Source organism: Narcine bancroftii, chromosome 4, assembly GCF_036971445.1.
Source record: "Narcine bancroftii isolate sNarBan1 chromosome 4, sNarBan1.hap1, whole genome shotgun sequence".
Lineage (NCBI taxonomy): Eukaryota > Metazoa > Chordata > Chondrichthyes > Torpediniformes > Narcinidae > Narcine > Narcine bancroftii.
Window position 1 is genome coordinate 303,597,776 of NC_091472.1, and position 20,276 is coordinate 303,618,051.

At 42.4% G+C, this 20,276-nt stretch overlaps 1 protein-coding gene across 11 annotated transcripts in view; it reads right to left on the reverse strand.

The window, feature by feature from the left end:
• Positions 1 to 20,276, reverse strand: part of LOC138762192 (WAS/WASL-interacting protein family member 1-like) — a 139,390-nt gene that overhangs the window by 86,780 nt on the left and 32,334 nt on the right. For 3 of the 11 annotated variants that reach the window (XM_069935772.1, XM_069935765.1, XM_069935762.1), the window contains exon 1: positions 7,450 to 7,575. The exons of 7 other annotated variants lie outside the window; for them this stretch is intronic. The gene's annotated coding sequence lies outside the window, so the exon portion shown is untranslated. Of the gene's footprint in view, positions 1 to 6,218; positions 6,294 to 7,449; positions 7,576 to 20,276 lie in introns of those variants that run through there. One more of the 11 variants, XM_069935766.1, reaches the window with a different exon arrangement.

Here is a 20,276-nt window from a genome sequence, read left to right on the forward strand (position 1 = left end):
AATGGTCCCCTCAAAATGCTGAAAGGGAAGACAAGGGATGGTTGAATCTTGTTGGAACTGACGAAAGATGATGGCAAAAAAATGATTCTTTGAATACGGAGGTTGGTGAGGTGGAAGAGGTGGACAGAGGAACTCTTACCTTTGGGGGGGGGGAAATCAATAAAATATGCAAATATTAGACTTAAATAAAAAAAAGATGTTCAAAATGCTCAGCACATGTGGAAAGAGGTGGAAATTTCAGTAGCAAGACTCTTCGATAGAGATGACATAGCTCTATCCTTTTGTTCCCAGCTCTTCTGAAAAGAACAGTGCAGGAATATATAAGGCGATGCCAGTGACTCTGTCCATTTCAGAAGCAGGGAGCAGGAGGACATTTCAGAACCACCTGAGTGGAAAACCTTTTTCTTCAGATGAAGAGATCCAAAAAGGGAAGAGTCAGACACGGACCATACAGGGCTTGGAGTAACATGAAAATTGGCAACAGTAATGGAATTTTCATTCTGTACAAGTTCAGTCAGTAGCACCAATATAATTATCAATATACAGTACCAAAAATGTAGTTTAGGGAAGAGGGTCTAAGTAGGTGAGACAAAGACTGTACTGTGCACCTCGCACACCTTGAAATCAAGATCTAGCTGTTGGAATTCACTTCAGCCCAACTCACTTTCTTCAGATCAAAGGGATGTGAGGAAGAGATCAGCCAAGCAACTGAGTATAGTATCTGGAATTCAACTAAAACCGGCAGCCTCAAGCAACCAGCAAAAAGAATTGCAGAAAATAAATGGGTGAAAAAAATACACAAATTTAAAATTGGCACGTCTCACTGTTAGTTCTCCATTTACACAACACACAATCTCAAGCAACTGAGAAATTAACCCCTCTAATCCCCTTAGGTGCCAGATACCAGGGATTTCACTGCATTTTGGTGGAAGGTAATGATCAGATCCCCATTTTAAAAAAGCAGCAGAGGGGCATCAGGAATGAATTGTCCACTGGTGCTATATTCTATGATTCCATGTACTTAGAAGGTAAGACATGACCTTTGAAGAATTGGGAAACATTGAGGGGAAAACAAGTTTTAAAAAGGTACAGTGGGGTTAGTAACAGACATAACATGAAACCAAGGTCCAAGGGCTGAGGACCAAAAAAAAACACAAGGATAGATGGAGCTGCAAGAAGAAATAGTTGCAAAAACATTAGAGCATGACAAAAACATCGGTTTGGAGGAGCTCCGAACATTTCAAATTCAAACTTATTGTCATATGTACCTAGGTGCAGTGATGGAGGTTATTTTGCAAGCAGACCAGAAGACATTTTATACTTAATATAAGGCAGACTACAAAAGTGTAGAATAACAGACAAATCTGCTGGTATAGAGCAAGGAGAACATCATTTTCCCATTCAGGAGTCTGATAGGGCAGTACGTGATCTCAAACTTATGAATCCTCTTCCTGCCAGGGGGAGGGGTGGGTAGAATGAATCTTTTATCACATTGGCTGCTTTTCCGAAGGCATCCGGAGTTATAGATAGTCTCAATGGATGGAAATGGAGTATATGTGATAGCCTGGAGTTACTTTCACAACCTTCTGCAGTCCCCTGTCGTCTTGGACAGAGCGGTCCCCTGTGGTCTTGGACAGAGCGGTCCCCTGTGGTCTTGGACAGAGCGGTCCCCTGTGGTCTTGGACAGAGCGGTCCCCTGTGGTCTTGGACAGAGCGGTCCCCTGTGGTCTTGGACAGAGCGGTCCCCTGTGGTCTTGGACAGAGCGGTCCCCTGTGGTCTTGGACAGAGCGGTCCCCTGTGGTCTTGGACAGAGCGGTCCCCTGTGGTCTTGGACAGAGCGGTCCCCTGTGGTCTTGGACAGAGCGGTCCCCTGTGGTCTTGGACAGAGCGGTCCCCTGTGGTCTTGGACAGAGCGGTCCCCTGTGGTCTTGGACAGAGCGGTCCCCTGTGGTCTTGGACAGAGCGGTCCCCTGTGGTCTTGGACAGAGCGGTCCCCTGTGGTCTTGGACAGAGCGGTCCCCTGTGGTCTTGGACAGAGCGGTCCCCTGTGGTCTTGGACAGAGCGGTCCCCTGTGGTCTTGGACAGAGCGGTCCCCTGTGGTCTTGGACAGAGCGGTCCCCTGTGGTCTTGGACAGAGCGGTCCCCTGTGGTCTTGGACAGAGCGGTCCCCTGTGGTCTTGGACAGAGCGGTCCCCTGTGGTCTTGGACAGAGCGGTCCCCTGTGGTCTTGGACAGAGCGGTCCCCTGTGGTCTTGGACAGAGCGGTCCCCTGTGGTCTTGGACAGAGCGGTCCCCTGTGGTCTTGGACAGAGCGGTCCCCTGTGGTCTTGGACAGAGCGGTCCCCTGTGGTCTTGGACAGAGCGGTCCCCTGTGGTCTTGGACAGAGCGGTCCCCTGTGGTCTTGGACAGAGCGGTCCCCTGTGGTCTTGGACAGAGCGGTCCCCTGTGGTCTTGGACAGAGCGGTCCCCTGTGGTCTTGGACAGAGCGGTCCCCTGTGGTCTTGGACAGAGCGGTCCCCTGTGGTCTTGGACAGAGCGGTCCCCTGTGGTCTTGGACAGAGCGGTCCCCTGTGGTCTTGGACAGAGCGGTCCCCTGTGGTCTTGGACAGAGCGGTCCCCTGTGGTCTTGGACAGAGCGGTCCCCTGTGGTCTTGGACAGAGCGGTCCCCTGTGGTCTTGGACAGAGCGGTCCCCTGTGGTCTTGGACAGAGCGGTCCCCTGTGGTCTTGGACAGAGCGGTCCCCTGTGGTCTTGGACAGAGCGGTCCCCTGTGGTCTTGGACAGAGCGGTCCCCTGTGGTCTTGGACAGAGCGGTCCCCTGTGGTCTTGGACAGAGCGGTCCCCTGTGGTCTTGGACAGAGCGGTCCCCTGTGGTCTTGGACAGAGCGGTCCCCTGTGGTCTTGGACAGAGCGGTCCCCTGTGGTCTTGGACAGAGCGGTCCCCTGTGGTCTTGGACAGAGCGGTCCCCTGTGGTCTTGGACAGAGCGGTCCCCTGTGGTCTTGGACAGAGCGGTCCCCTGTGGTCTTGGACAGAGCGGTCCCCTGTGGTCTTGGACAGAGCGGTCCCTTGTGGTCTTGGACAGAGCGGTCCCTTGTGGTCTTGGACAGAGCGGTCCCTTGTGGTCTTGGACAGAGCGGTCCCTTGTGGTCTTGGACAGAGCGGTCCCTTGTGGTCTTGGACAGAGCGGTCCCTTGTGGTCTTGGACAGAGCGGTCCCTTGTGGTCTTGGACAGAGCAGTCCCTTGTGGTCTTGGACAGAGCAGTCCCTTGTGGTCTTGGACAGAGCAGTCCCTTGTGGTCTTGGACAGAGCAGTTCCTTGTGGTCTTGGACTGAGCCGTTCCTGTACCACCCAATAATGCCCCATGATTCGACTGCTTTCAATGATGCACCTTTAGAAGTTGTTTAGGGATTCAAGTACAATACCAAATTTCCTCAGGCTTCTGAAGAATTCAACCCAATAATGCACATTCTTTGACATTCCATCAACATGGGTATTCAGAACGATTCAATGGAGGCATTTATCGCCAAGAATTTAAACCTGTCCACTACCTCCACCATAGCGCCATTGATGCAGACTTGAGAATGAGTTCAGCTCCTCCCTCAGAAGTCTATAATCAGCTCTTTTGTCCAAAGATTTAATACATTTTAAGAGAAACCGATGAATTTCTCCTATAAATTCCTGAAGGGAACAATTAAAACAAAAGACTGCATCCTACATTATCTATACGGGAGAAGCCAAAGTGTAGTGATGGATGATTGCTTCTTAATCTGGAGGTCTCCGGGTTCAGTGCTGGGAACATTGTTGTTTGTCATCTTTATCAATGACCTGCATGATAATGTGATCAATTAAATCAGAAAGTTTGCAGATGAGACAAAAATTGGAGGTATTGTGGACAGCAACGAAGGCTTTCAAAGCTTGTAGAGAGATCTGGACCAGTTGGAAAAAAAATGGTCTGAAAAGATGGCCGATAGAACTTAATGCAGACAAGACTGTTGCATTTTGGAAGGAAAAACCAAGGTAGGACATACATGGTAAATGGTAGGGCACTGAGGAATGCAGTAGAAAAGAGGGATCTGGGAATACAGATACAAAATTCCCTGGAAGTGTAGTTAGGGTTGTAAAGAGAGCTTTTGGCATATTGGCCTTCATAAATCAAAGTACTGAGTATAGGAGGTAGAGTGTGGTTGTAAGTTTTACAAGACATCAGTGAGTCCAAATTTTGAGCATTAGGTACAGCTTTGGTCACCTAACTACAGGAAAGTTATCAATAAAATTGAAAGAGTGCAGAGGTTTACTAGGATGTTGCCCGGACTTCAGGAACTGAGTTACAGGGAGATGTTAAACAGGTTAGGAATTTATTCCCTGGAGCATGGAAAAATGAGGGCAGATTTGATAGAAGTATACAAAATTAGGAGGGGTATAGATAAATACAAGTGGGCTTTTTTCACTGCGGTTAGGTGAGATACAAACCAGAGGACATGGGTTAAGGGTGAAGAGGAAAATTTAGGGGAATAATTAGGTGGAGTTTCACACAGTTGTGGGAGTATGGAAAGAGCTGCCAGCCAACGTGGTTATTGTGGGATCAATTTTCACATTTAAGAAAATTTTTGACAAGTACCAGATCAGTTGGGCTAGGCAGAATAGAAGGGATGAAGGGCTTGTTTTCTGTGCTGTAATGTTCTATGGTTTTATATCCAATGGCTTTTCCAACCCATAGCATGCAATGGAAACATAAAAATCAATTCGCAATTATATATCTGAATGGGATCTTTATATCTGCTTCAGCCACAGGAGAGGACCTAAAGGACTGGAGTATAGCCATAGTTCTTCCTTTGTTTGAGAAGGGCAATATAGATAATACAGGAAATTATAGGCCAGTGAGTCTTACATCAGTGATATGGAAATTATTGGAAAACATTCTTAAGGACGAGACTAGTCACATTAGTCAAGCATGAAATGGTTATGGATAATCATAACTCATTTGATGTCCTGTTTCATAATTTGATCCACATTTTGAGGTCTTAGTAAAGATGACTGATGTTGGTAGAGAGGTCAGTGCATTTTCCAAGGACTTAATAAAGCATTTGATAAGATCCATAATTGAAAGGCTGATCCAGAAGGTAAGTTGCTAATTTGGACACAAAATTGGCATATCATAGAAATCAGTGGGGAGGGAGGGAGGGAGCATTTTGGGGTGCATCCATAGCTCCTTGAAAGTGGCAACAAAAATGGCTAGGATGGCAAAGAAGATTAAGGGATGATTCTATTCATTAGCAGGGCAGAGAGTATAAAATTTGGAAAGCCATGTTGAAACTGCGTAATATTTTGGTTAGGTCGCATTAAGATTAGTGTACGGAGAGTTTGGACAAAATTAGATCGTTTCCTCTGGAGTATCAGTGGCGACTGGACAGAAGTATAAAATACAAGATTGGAAGCCAGTGTCTTTTCACCTCTTATATTGGAGGGCATCAGTTTAAAGGGGGAAGACATTTGCAAGGCAAATTTTTTTAAAAACCATACAGAGTTATAGGTGCTAGAAAAGCACAGCCAAGGGAGGCGGAGATACTAAAGCAATGTTTAAGAAACATTTTGACAGAGACATGAACAAGGAATAGACAGCTACTGATGATGTGGAGAAAAATGGGACGAGTTAAATTGGGATCATGCATGACCTTTACAGTTGAGTCTGTTCTGTACAGTACTGTTCAATGTTATAAATTTTTAAAAGTTATTTTGGTTTACTGAAGCAATTATTTCAAGTTGACTTCTGGGTACTGGCTACATAATTGTACTTTTTTTTGTACAAATTCATGTTTAAATCCAAGAGGCAATAAAGAAGATTTGTTACAACCATTAAGACATTAATAAAATGGAAGCATTCCAACTCTATTCAGATAATGTGTCCTCTCAAACTGCATATCCCTTTACTAAGGCACTGTACTTGAACAGAGTAAACAGTGATGTAAATTTTCCAGATTTATATATCTACAAATCTTAGTTTCCATGGATGACAAGTATTGTGACAAATGTATCATTTTTAAATAGAGTAAATCTCTTGAAAATATTTGAATTTATGACCATTAGTAATACCTCCTCAGGCTTCAAAGAAAAAAAGAGTTTCTCATGTTAAACAGGAAATAGTTTATCAACAGAGTTGCTAAATCAGCTAGTCTTCAGAGAGAGAAAAAAAAATCACTAAATTTGAAGCTTACATTGGCAATTTGCTCTAAAATACACATTCCAATTCTCAGTTTACGCTTCAATATTCATCTTTCGTTTTTTCAATTCTGGAGGGTAAGGGGGTAAAATTTGTTAAAGACGAACAAAACTAAATTATTATTCGAACACAACATTTTATCTAAATATAAAAAGAAACCCTAATTTCACAGCCCTTTCTCACTGGTAATGAAAACTCAAAGGGCTTCTTTATCACATTAAAAATACAGTTTGCAATCCAAGTAAGGCATGTTCTTCAGAGCAGTTTTTAATTTCCATGCTCCACATCTCTCTACATGAAGCTGATATTTCAAAGGCCAAATTATAACTATTAAACAAAATACATTTTCATTTACAGTGCATTATCTTCAAGTTCCTTCAGTGGGAAATCAACTTAATGTGGAGAGCCAGTTGCTCATAAGCCTTTAAGCTGCTTGACTATTATAGATTGAAAATTTTATTTTTTTTGGAATATATTTAGTATATGACCCACATTAAGAAGGAATTTACTATTTTTCAAATACTTGTGGTTGCAAGTACATGCAATTTCTTTTCTGAAATTAAAGATACAAATCTGTATTCAAAAGGGTCAAACAGGGCCTACACCTGTGAAAATAATTTATTAAAAATGTTACACTTCCTTAACCAAATATACAGGCCAAACAGTTAAAAATAGTTAATTTAGTATTGATTTTATTAATCTAAATTTTATATTCTGAAAATTGCAGGAAATTTGCTTGCATGACGACGATTCAACTTGAAGCACTGTTTTTGTGTTCAACATTGTATTGCCTTGTAAGCATCCTGTAAGGATTGTCATTTATGCACTGAAAATAGATCTTTTTCTCACAGTTTCCTTTGGATCAATGTTACAGTTTTCCTTCAATTCTCTTTCTTTCTAACGATGATGCAGAATTACATACAGTACAAACTGAATTTCATACTAATAAATAACTTGCCTCAACTTTTTTCATTTAGTTGGGTTAAAAAGATCATCAGAAGTGCAGCTTACTGAGTTTGATGGTTGTACACTCCAGTTTTCAGTCCTACAGTCATGTTTCAGTTCCGCTAAAATGACTTGTGGTTTTAGCTAGAGTACTCCGAACAGAGTTTCCTCTGCCACAGACCCTTCCAATGTCAGGCAAGCTACAAATCTTACTTTACTCAAGTATTATGAAAGCCAAAGACATGACCCATCATTTGGGTGTTTGAATTAGTTTTGCTTACCTTCAAAATATTTGGCTGTTTTAAAGCTTCAAATGTGTACAGTTCCCTGAACTTCTTTCTGCTTGCTTCCTGTTAGCCGCATGTAGAACGTTAGACTTCCTCACCGCACCTCATTTGAGATCTCACTAAAGTGGTTAAGTTCAGTGGAACAATGCTATTGGCTTGTTTCCACTTTCAAAATCACACTGGTCACAGCAAAAATATAATGCTAAGCTAAAATTTTAAAAAGGTTTTCACTGCACTTGTCACAGGCCTTTGCCAAAAAAACTTTTGACAGTCTTTCTCATATAGCTCTTGGTATACAACCAGAAAGAATTGCATCAACTTCTTGACATATCACAAGACATTACATAGAAAGTGGCATTTCTGAGAAAAGGTATTTTTCCAGTATGGCTAAATACATTTCACATCCTCAGAGTCCTCCTGAAAGTCAAACAACAGCCATTTTAAGATTAATTGGTGCAACTCTTAACTAACCTTGCCACTGAGAAATCCAGATATAGGAGCATTACCAAACAAGTATTTGGCATTCAATAACAAGTGTAATTTCACAGTTTGCATTTTTTTTTTGATGTGTGATTTTTTTTGTTTTTCAATGTTGCGCTTTCCTTCAAGTTCAAGATTCTTACATTTTCGGAGCCTCTTGCTCCAAGAAGGAAACAGCTAACATCCTTTTAACAGCTTGCTGAACAGCAGCATGCTGCTTGATTTCCTCTTAAGCTTCGAGGCTTCTGTCAGCTGTAAAATCCACATATCTGGGTAAATGAATGCTTATTTATGTTGCATGCCATCAAAAATATTATCAACATATTCAAGCAATCAATTAAGCTTCATTGTAACAGTTGAGTATGTCATTCAATTACAATCATGTGGACAAGCTCCCAATTGGAATATTCCACAAAGTTTAAATAACAACTTGTAGAAAATACCAAAGAACATGAACTACTTTCTCGCAGGCTTCTCAAACGCTATTTCTTCACTATTTACATTTCCCATCTCTGTCAATGGTTCCAGGAATAACATGAAAATATTTATATCATACTCTTATTCTACGATCAAAAGAATCCACAGTTATGAAATAGCACCTCACAGTCTTCAATTATTTTTAAACCATTCATAATAAAGAAAGGAAAAAAAAATTGATAATCTTTGTTACTCCCTGGTACAAACCCTAGTTCTGTGGTCCCCCACACAATGCCATTGTTTGGACATCATACTCATTTTCAAAGACCCCTGCAGTTGCCTGCCTTGAAAACATCTGCCCAACGTATGAAGAGGCTACTTCTTTCTTAGACCAATCTCTCAAGATTGTGAATCACTTGCTTCTATTCCAGTTTATGGGTTTTAAGGTGACAAATCAAGCTAACGTAGGATCTGCAGACTCATCAGTACATGGAACAGCAGGTGCCTGACTGAGCAGACGGGTACATGGCTAGTCTACTCCTTACACAGCACTTCTGCTTACCCCTCTCGCATGGATTCAAAGCAATCCAGAATGTTCCTTCTTAATTTTAAGGCAGTCATGGAGCAAAGATTCTCAGGGGTTAGAATGCTTCTTTCTTCCATGAACCAGGGTGGATTCTCTGGCTAGAGCGTATGATGGAGTGAGAGCATGATGGACCATGGGTTATCATAAAACCCAAACATTTCACATGTACAATATATATATATCTCCTCAAATAAATACAGCAGTTTAGACAGTTTTCCTTTCATAAACCAAAGCTGACTGTGGTACGTGAAGCAGTGCTGATGCTACTGTTGCAAATATCAGGATATGCTATTATTCTTTTCAAGGTGTTCTATTATTAAATCCTTTAATTGACATTCTAGGATTTTTCCCTATGACTGATTTTAGGCTAATATGTTATTTCTCCACTCTATCATTTTTCTTAAATTAATTAAAACATTACTCAAGCTGAACTTCACAAGCTGTTGCTTAGAATTAAAGTACAATTATGCTCCTCCAGATAGATATTGTTGAAAAGGACCTTAGCATTAATGTCTGACATGTCAATAGCTTAGATCAAAGATCTGGTTTTCTGTACAATTCAATGCTGCTTCTCAACAAGGACACCGATGGCAGCCTACAATTTATCAACAACATCCTTCCACACAATAGCACCAAACAAACTCATCCACAAACTATTAGACCTCTGTCTTAGCACCCCTTTTTGCATTTAGTCTTTCTATCTTGTAGGCCACAATCAGTGACAACCATCTCCACCACGAGTTCACCACAATACTGTGTAGTCACTCTCAACTATACTCCCTGTAAACCTATGACTGTGCGGCCAAACACCATTCCAACTCCATCTATAAATTCACACTGCCCTAGGCAGGATCTCCAAACATGATGAGCCACAACAACAACCTCTCCCTCAATGTCAGAAAGGCCCAGTAAATTACTGTCAGCTGAATATCTTTTCTTTGGCCTGGCTTCGCGGACGAAGATTTACGGAGGGGGTAAATGTCCACATCAGCTGCAGGCTCGTTTGTGGCTGACAAGTCCGATGTGGGACAGGCAGACACGGTTGCAGCGGTTGCAAGGGAAAATTGGTTGGTTGGGGTTGGGTGTTGGGTTTTTCCTCCTTTGGCTTTTGTCATTGAGGTGGGCTCTGCGGTCTTCTTCAAAGGAGGTTGCTGCCCGCCAAACTGTGAGGCGCCAAGATGCACGGTTTGAGGCGATATCAGCCCACTGGCAGTGATCAATGTGGTAGGCACCAAGAGATTTCTTTAGGCAGTCCTTGTACCTCTTCTTTGGTGCACCTCTGTCTCGGTGGCCAGTGGAGAGCTCGCCATATAACATGATCTTGGGAAGGCGATGGTCCTCCATTCTGGAGACGTGACCTACCCAGCGCAGTTGGATCTTCAGCAGTGTGGATTTGATGCTGTCGGCCTCTGCCATCTCGAGTACATCAATGTTGGAGATGAAGTCGCTCAATGAATGTTGAGGATGGAGCGGAGACAACACTGGTGGAAGCATTCTCGGAGCTGTAGGTGATGCCGGTAGAGGACCCATGATTCGGAGCTGAACAGGAGTGTGGGTATGACAATGGCTCTGTATGCGCTAATCTTTGTGAGGTTTTTCAGTTGGTTGTTTTTCCGCACTCTTGAGTAGTCTTCCAAAGGCGCTATTTGCCTTGGCGAGTCTGTTGTCTATCTCGTTGTCGATCCTTGCATCCGATGAAATGGTGCAGCCGAGATAGGTAAACTGGTTGACCGTTTTGAGTTTTGTGTGCCCGAAGGAGATGTGGGGGGGATGGTAGTCATGGTGGGGAGCTGGCTGATGGAGGACCTCAGTTTTCTTCAGGCTGACTTCCAGGCCAAACATTTTGGCAATTTCCGCAAAACAGGATGTCAAGCGCTGAAGAGCTGGCTCTGAATGGGCAACTAAAGCGGCATCATCTGCAAAGAGTAGTTCACGGACAAGTTGCTCTTGTGTCTTGGTGTGAGCTTGCAGGCGCCTCAGATTGAAGAGACTGCCATCCGTGTGGTACCGGATGTAAACAGCGTCTTCATTGTTGAGGTCTTTCATGGCTTGTTTCAGCATCATGCTGAAGAAGATTGAAGAGGGTTGGTGCGAGAATGCAGCCATGCTTCATGCCATTGTTAATGGAGAAGGGTTCAGAGAGCTCATTGCTGTATCTGACCCAACCTTGTTGGTTTTTGTGCAGTTGGATAACCATGTTTTTTTTTTAATTTTTTTTATTTTTCACACCATAAATCACATTAACCATGGTACACACTTTTTCCTTTTCACACATATACAGTGCCATTTTCTCCCCACCCCCCCCCTCCCATCCCACCCTCCCTACCTCCCCCCTCCCGTCCATTTAAGGTATAAAATCTAGGATACATTAAACCAGTCAGACAATGTTGTCATTCAATAAAAATACACCAGAAATTCTACTGAGTCCATTCTTTTCATTTCCTTTTCCTTCTGTTAACTTAGGTAATGATTGTCCCCGGTAGGTTTTCGCTATTGTATTTAATGTAAGGCTCCCATATTTGTTCGTATATTTCAATATTATTTCTTAAACTATATGTTATTTTTTCTAATGGAATACATTTATTCATTTCTATATACCATTGTTGTATTTTCAAATTATCTTCCAATTTCCAGGTTGACGTGATACATTTTTTTGCTACGGCTAGAGCTATCTTAACAAATCTTTTTTGTGCATCCTCCAAATCAATTCCAAATCCTTTGTTTTTTATGTTACTTAGGAGGAAGATCTCTGGATTCCTTGGTATATTGTTTTCTGTTATTTTATTTAATATCTGATTTAGATCTTCCCAAAATTTTTCTACTTTCTCACATGTCCAGATTGCATGAATTGTTGTTCCCATTTCTTTTTTACATCGAAAACATCTATCAGATACTGTTGGGTCCCATTTATTTAACTTTTGAGGTGTAATGTATAGCCTGTGTATCCAGTTATATTGTATCATACGTAACCTCGTATTTATTGTATTTCTCATCGTTCCGGAGCACAACTTCTCCCATGTTTCCTTTTTTATCTTTATATTTAAATCTTGTTCCCATTTTTGTTTAGTTTTACCATTTGTTTCCTCATTTTCCTTTTCTTGCAGTTTAATATACATATTTGTTATAAATCTTTTGATTATCATTGTATCTGTAATCACATATTCAAGGTTACTTCCCTCTGGCAAACTCAAACTGCTTCCTAATTTATCCTTCAAGTAGGATCTCAATTGGTAATACGCCAGCACTGTATCTCGAGTTATATTGTACTTATCTTTCATTTGTTCAAAGGATAAGAATCTATTTCCTGAAAAACAATTTTTTATTCTTTTAATCCCTTTTTTTCCCCATTCTCTAAAGGAAAGGTTATCTATTGTAAAAGGGAGTAACTTGTTTTGCGTCAATAGTAGTTTTGGTAATTGATAATTTGTTTTATTTCTTTCTACATGAATCTTCTTCCAAATATCGAGGAGATGATGTAATGCTGGAGAACTTCTATGTTGTACCAATTTTTCATCCCATTTATATGTGTTCAGGTATCTTTTCCCCTATTTTATCTAATTCTAATCTCGTCCAATCTGGCTTTTCCCTTGTTTGATAAAAATCTGATAGGTATCTTAATTGTGCGGCTCTATAATAATTTTTAAAGTTTGGCAGTTGTAAGCCTCCTTGTTTATACCATTCTGTTAATTTATCTAGTGCTATCCTCGGTTTCCCCCCTCTCCATAAAAATTTCTTTATTATTTTCTTTAACTCCTTGAAGAATTTCTCTGTCAGTTGTATTGGCAATGCCTGAAATAAGTATAATATCCTTGGAAAAATGTTCATTTTAATACAGTTTATCTTTCCTATTAGTGTTAGTGGTAAATCTTTCCAATGCTCTAAATCGTCCTGTAATTTTTTCATTAGTGGATAATAATTGAGTTTATATAGTTGGCCGAGATTTTTGTTTATTTGTACACCTAGGTATCTTATTGCTTGCATTTGCCATCTAAATGGTGATTCCTTCTTAAATTTTGAGAAATCCGCATTATTCATAGGCATTGCTTCACTTTTATTTACGTTTATCTTGTAACCCGACACTTCTCCATATTCCTTCAATTTCTTATATAATTCTTTTATTGATAGTTCTGGTTCTGTTAAGTACACTATAACATCATCCGCAAATAAACTGATTTTATATTCCTTGTCTTTTATTTTTATTCCTTTTATAGTATTATCTATTCTTATCAATTCTGCTAGTGGTTCTATAGCTAACGCAAACAATAAAGGTGATAGTGGGCATCCCTGCCGTGTTGACCTGCTTAAGTTAAATTGCTTTGATACATGTCCATTTACTGTCACTTTCGCTAACGGTCCCTTATATAATGCTTTAATCCAATTAATATACTTCTCCGGTAAACTGAATTTTTGCAATACTTTGAACAAATAATTCCATTCTACTCTGTCAAAGGCCTTCTCTGCGTCTAAAGCAACTGCTACTGTAGGTGCTTTATTCCCTTCTACTGCATGAATTAAGTTAATAAATTTACAAATATTGTCTGTTGTGCGTCTTTTTTTGATAAATCCAGTTTGGTCTAAATTTACCATTTTCGGTACATACTCTGCTAATCTGTTTGCAAATAGTTTAGCTATTATCTTATAATCTGTGTTAAGTAAAGATATTGGTCTATATGACGCTGGTGAGAGTGGATCTTTCCCTTGCTTTAGTATTACTGTAATTATTGCTGTTTTACATGAATCTGGTAAGCTTTGTGTTTTATCAATCTGGTTGATTACTTCCAGGAGGGGCAGAATTAATAAGTCTTTAAATGTTTTGTAGAATTCTATTGGGAATCCATCCTCTCCTGGTGTCTTATTATTTGGTAATTTTTTTATTATCTCTTGTATTTCTACTATTCCAAATGGCTCTGTTAAATTATTTTGTTCCTCTATTTGTAGTTTTGGTAGTTCAATTTTAGTCAGAAATTCATCTATTTTCCCTTCGTTTTCAGTTCGGTATAATTGTTCATAGAATTCTCTAAAGTTTTCCTTAATTTCTTTTGGATTATATGTAATTTGTTTGTCTTTTTTCCTTGATGCCAATACCATTTTCTTAGCTTGTTCTGTCTTAAGCTGCCAAGTTGGATAACCATGTTGAGGAACTTTGGGGGGCATCCGAGGTGCTCTAGTATTTGCCAAAGCCCTTTCCTACTCACGGTGTTGAAGGCTTTGGTGAGGTCAACAAAGGTGATGTAGAGTCCTTTGTTTTGTTCTCTGCACTTTTCTTGGAGCTGTCTGAGGGCAAAGACCATGTCAGTAGTTCCACTGTTTGCGCGAAAGCCGCACTGTGATTCTGGGAGAACATTTTCGGCGACACTAGATATTATTCTATTTAGGAAAATCCTAGCGAAGTTTTTGCCTGCAATGAAGAGCAGCGTGATTCCCCTGCAGTTTGAGCAGTCTGATTTCTCGCCTTTGTTTTTGTACAGGGTGATGATGATGGCAACATGAAGGTCCTGAGGCAGCTTTCCTTGGTCCCAGCAGAGCTTGAAAAACTCATGCAGTTTGGCATGCAGAGTTTTGCCGCCAGCCTTCCAGACTCTGGGGGATTTCATCCATACCAGCTGCTTTGCCACTTTTCAGTTGTTCAATTGCCTTATATGTCTCTTCCCGGGTGAGGACCTCATCCAGCTCTAGCCTTAAGGGCTGTTGAGGGAGCTGGAGCAGGGTGGATTCTTGGACTGAGCGGTTGGCACTGAAAAGAGATTGGAAGTGTTCTGACCATCGGTTGAGGATGGAGATCTTGTCGCTGAGGAGGACTTTGCCGTCTGAGTTGCGCAGTGGGCTTTGGACTTAGGGTGAGGGGCCGTACACAGCCTTTAGAGCCTCGTAAAAACAACCTGACAAAATAGCTCATCTCCGGACCATAGCATAAACACACAGGCATACAGTACACCTTACATCAAACAGCGTGCATACATAGTGATCCAAAATAAATACACAAAACTAATTTATGGTTTTCTAGAATTGTTCCACAGTCTCACTGGCTTCGGGGAAGAAGCTGTTTCCCAGCTGGATAGTCCTGGTGATTATGCTTCTGCAACTCTTCCTCGAAGGTAGTGTCTGAAAGATCCTGCAAGCAGGAAGATAAGGGTCCTCAATGCTACTCTGAGCCCTGTAGATGCTGAGATACTGATATTGTTGATCGAGGGATGGGAGAGCCCAGCGATCTTCCCAGCAGTTTTAAATCACCCTCCACACTACCCTCCAATCTGATGTTTTGCACTACCACATCACACAATGATGCAGACAGCCAGGATACACTTTATTATGCTTTGGTAGAATGTTGTTAGGATGGTGGCCAGTAGCCTTGCCTCCTCAACCTCCTCCTAAGGAAGTGTCAGCACTGCTGCATCTTCCTCTAAAGTGAAGGAATCTTGTGGGTCCATAATAGGCCATCCTTTTTGTGTTGGAACCACTGATATGTATTGGGGAGCGATCCTTCGTTCTCTTGGTCCACAGTCGTCATCTTTGGCCTGTTCACGTTGAGACACAGGTTGTTGCGCAAAGTCAAAATCAAATTTCAGATATACTGTCACACCACATACAGAACACCACATGCAACCCTAGGATCTTTCTCCAAGGATGAGGCAAAATGATCACTTACAGGTGCTCCTCTTCTTACAATGGGGCTGGGCTCCGATAAACCCATCATAAGTGGAAAAATAATAAGTCGTAAAAGAATACAGTACCACACCCACCGAACATCATAGCCTCGCCGAACTTAAAGGAGCTTAGAACATTTACTGTAGCCTACAGCTGGGAAAATTGATCCAAAACAAAGTCTATTTTATAATTAAATGTTGAATACCTTTTATTACACACTGAAAAAACAATTTTTAAATCATAAAATATAGTGATAATGACCATCATAACTTCAAATAAAATCGTGTAAGAAGAGGAGCATCTGTATTGGTAGCGCCAAAAATCTGGACTCAAGAAGAAACAGATACTCCCCGACTTACAACTGTAATATGGATTGAAGAATCAGTCTGATCTTGAAATGGACACGTCAAAATTTTGCCCTCAAACGTGGAGTACAGAAGTCTTAAAGCAAACTTTTTAATTTTTTTTTAATCATACATTTGTCGATAGCAACTTAAAGCTTCCTGAATTTGGTGAATCTTTCCACCTTCTAGTCTATGCTTATCTTGCTAGTTGGCATCCCAGGGTCCGTAGGATGGATATGGCCATCTTGATTCTGCACGCGCACAGGAACACCGACACTGGGACGTCGACTAATGAGGTAAGTATGCATATTTTGGCTCTTACATGCCCTGTATCCCTGTTATATTTTGTCAAATACAACATAATCCATGTAAATTTTATATTTTTCTTTATTTAAAAAAAAATTTTGGTCATGTGCGCGGATGGATGCAAGTCGCATAGGTTGTAAATCAAAGAGTACCTGTATATACACGAGTAAACAAATAAAGAAATGTAAACAAACTGAGAGTTCAATACAGAGAGAAAAAGAATCAATAAAGTGCACAAGAGTCCTTAAATGAGTCCCTAATTGTGCTTGATGTTGAGGAATCTGAAGAGAGAGGGGTAGCAGCAGTTCCTGAACCTGGCGTGCAAGACTTGTGGCACTTATACCTCCTTCCTGATGACAGCAGCGAGAACACAGCATGTGTTGGGTGAAATCACCATTTTTTTTGCTTCTATTTGAACACAAACTCTATATGTTGAGCCTTGATTTTTCAATAATGACAAAGTAAAAAAATATCTAAAATCAGTCCAAGGAATGACAGAAATGCAGGAAGAAATGGAACTAGAAAGGGCACACAGAGCATTAGCTCCAAAACCACAGGCATATCCAAAATCAAGATCCATCTTAGTAAAATTTTTGAGATACACGACAACCAGCGCACCGGTGGCATCATGAAGAGAGCCTCTGCTTCCTCAGGAGTTTGCGGAGGAGCTAGTGGAGTTGTTCAAGTGAACCGGTGTGGACTTGAAGGGTCGACATGGCCTGTTTCCGTGCTGTAAACGGTTATATGGATCCTCGATAATTGCTGCTGCTCTCCGACGGCAGCGTTCCCTGTAGATGTTCTCGATAGTGGGGAGGGGTTTGCCTGTTATATACTGGGCTGCATCCACTTCTTTTTAACAGGGCTTTCCGCTCAAGTGTCTTCGTACCAGGCCACGATGCAGCCGGTCAGCAAACTTTCCACCACACACCTGCAGAAATTTGCCAGGGTTTCCAATGCCATACTAAACCTCTGCAAACTCCTGAGGAAGAAGAGGCGCTGACATCTGTTGTGTCCTGGAAAGATCCTCCAAGATAACGACTCCAAGAAATTAAATTTGCTCACCCTCTCCACCTTTGATCCCAATGATCATTGGATCATACACCTCTGGCTTTCCCTTTCTGAAGTCAACAATCAGCTCATTGGTTTGGTGACATTTAGTGCAAGGTTGTTGTTAGTGCACCATTCAGCCAAGTTTCAAGCCCTGAGGTGCACCAGGGCTCAGTCTTTCAATCAAGAAGTCCAGGATCCAGTAGCATGGAGAAGCACAGAAACTCAGTGAGGATAGTTTATCTACAAGCCTCTGAGGTATGATTGTGTTGAACAAGTCAATGAACAACAGCTTGGTGTAGGAGAGATCATTCTTTAGGTGGGTCAGAACAGAGTGGAGGGTCAGGGTAATGCATCATCTATGTATCAGTTTTGCTGATAGGCAAACTGGAATGGGACCATGTCACTGGAAGGTGCACTTTGATGCACTCCATTACCAGTCACTCATAGCACTTCATGATCATGACGGTCAGTCCCACTGGACAGTCGTCATTTAGTCCAGCTACCATTGCTCTCTTGGGCACCAGGCTGATGGTGACTACCTTGAATACTGTGGGGATAATAGACTGCTGGAGTGAGGTATTGAAGATGTCCCTCAGCACTTAATCAGGTTATCTGGTCCTGCTGCTTTGTGTGGGTTCACCCTGGACAGGATGCTCCTCACCTCAGCAGGGTGTTTGTTTCTCAGGAGTGGGATGAGCAGGACTTGCCTTTAAATCAAAGTTGCAGATTGTAGACAGCTACACATTCCCAGATGTAAACGTCTCCAGTGACCTATTCTGGTCCACTTTATACTCCATCAAAGATGTCAGATCTCCGACCAGCCACTGTCGGGTCTGCACAGGATGTAAACCACAGTTCTACCAGCCCGACAATTCCCACCTCATCAGAGCCACACGCACCTTTGAACGACTCAGTATCAATTTCAAGGGGCCCTGCCTTCATCCAACAGGAATGTCTATTTCCTCACTGTCATTGACAAGTATTCCAGGTTCCCTTTTGCCATCCCCTGTCCCAACATGACCTCAGCCACTGTCATCAAGGCACTCTGTCGCATATTCACCCTCTTTGGGTTCCTGAACTACATCCAAAGTGATTGGGGATCCTCTCTCATGAATGACGAGCTGTAGCAGCAACTGTTGGCTAGAGACATAGCCAAAAGTAGGACTACAACCTACAACCCCGGGGGAACAGCCAGGTAGAGAGAGAAAATGCCACCATGTGGAAGGCAGTCCTCCTGGCCCTTAAGTCAAAAGGCCTGGCAGCGTCCCATTGGCAGGAAGTCCTGCCGGAAGCACTCCATTCCATCCCATCTCTCCTATGCACCACTACCAACATGACCCCACATGAACGCACGTTTTCCTTCCCCAGGAAGTCAGTGACCAGAACCACTCTGCCTCCCTGGCTCTCATCTCCAGGACCAGTCCTACTGTGGAAACGCAAGAGAAGTCAAAAGACCAATCCGTTGGTCGAAGAGGTGCAGCTCCTGTATGCCAACCCTCAGTATGCCTACGTGGTGTACCCTGAGATTTCCCTGAGGACACAGTCCCTGACTGGGACCTGGTGAGTCCCTACCCACTCCCTACCACATTCAACCCAGATCCTATCTACACCCCTATCACACCCCTCAGAGACCCAGCGCAAGTTAGCGACACACCCGGGCCCCCATGCCACACACCCCAGACCCCCTTCCAGCTGCTCCGACCACCACAACTGCCCCCACATACAACCAAGCCCCACCTCCAACAGAGACTGCTCTACCTCCCCAGCCTCAGGACACACAACAGTCAATGAAATCAACCAGTACACCACCAAAAGAACTGTTATAGAGGCAGAGAAGATCATCTGACCAGCTGAGCCTCTAGGATTTTAACCTGGTGGGGGTTTTGTTTTAAAAGAGGGGGTGAATGTATGATTTTGTATGGGTAGCTGGCCCGCCCACTGATGAATCACTCCCTAGTAACTCCTCCCCTTGTGTCCAAGCCATAAAGGTCGACCTCCCTCCCCGTCCTTCATTCAAGCACATGGAATCGAGCCAGCTACAATCTAAAGTATATTAAAGCCTATTGTTTCTCACTCACTGTCTTTGAAGTTATTATTAGAGTGTATCACCCTTCACTGGGAATGTGGAAAATGAATGAAAAGGTGGGGGAGATGGGAGAGGAGAGGGAGTGGGAAGGGGGAAGGAGCACAGGTCAACAGATAAGAGGTAATAATTGGGGGGAAGGTAGAAGAGAAGGAAACAGAACAGTGAGAGAGAAAGAGGTCATAGGTTCTAAGAAGGGATGCTCTCTGATAGATGGGAAAGGGTGGGGAGCTGGAGAAAGGCTGACAGGTGGGTAGGGAAGTTGAGGGATAGGGGAAGAGGGTTAATGGACCTTGGAGGTCAATAATGATGTTGTCTGGTTGGAGACTGCCAAGACAGAACACAAGGAATTGTTCACAGGTGGCTTCAATTTATTAGTATGAGGCCATAGATTGATATGTCAGTGTGGCAAAGGTGCACAGAATTAAAATGGCTAGCCACTGGACGGTCCATGCTGTTGGAACAGAGTGAAGGTACTCAACAAAACAATCTCCCAGTCTCCATACAGTCTCCCTGTATAGAGTAGACCACAACAGGCGCACCAGTTGCAGAAAATTACCCCTACTGATTCACAAGTGAAGTATTACTTCACTTAGGACTGTTCAGGGCAAGTGGTGAGGAAGGAGGTGCAAATGCAAATATAACACTTTTTACAGTCACGGGGGATGGGGGGGGGTAGATTGGTGGGAAGGAATGAGAGAATGAAGGAGTCACAGAGGGATTGATCCCTACTGAAAGCAGAGAGGGGAGGAGATGTGTCTGGTGGTGGGACTCTGTTGTGGGTGGCTGAAATTGAGAAGAATAATATGTTGGATGAAGGATGAAGTGTGAGGTGAGTACAAGCAGAACCATGTCCTTGCTACTTTGAAGGGCAAGGGGAAGGAAGGGGCCAGGGCAGATGTACAGGAAA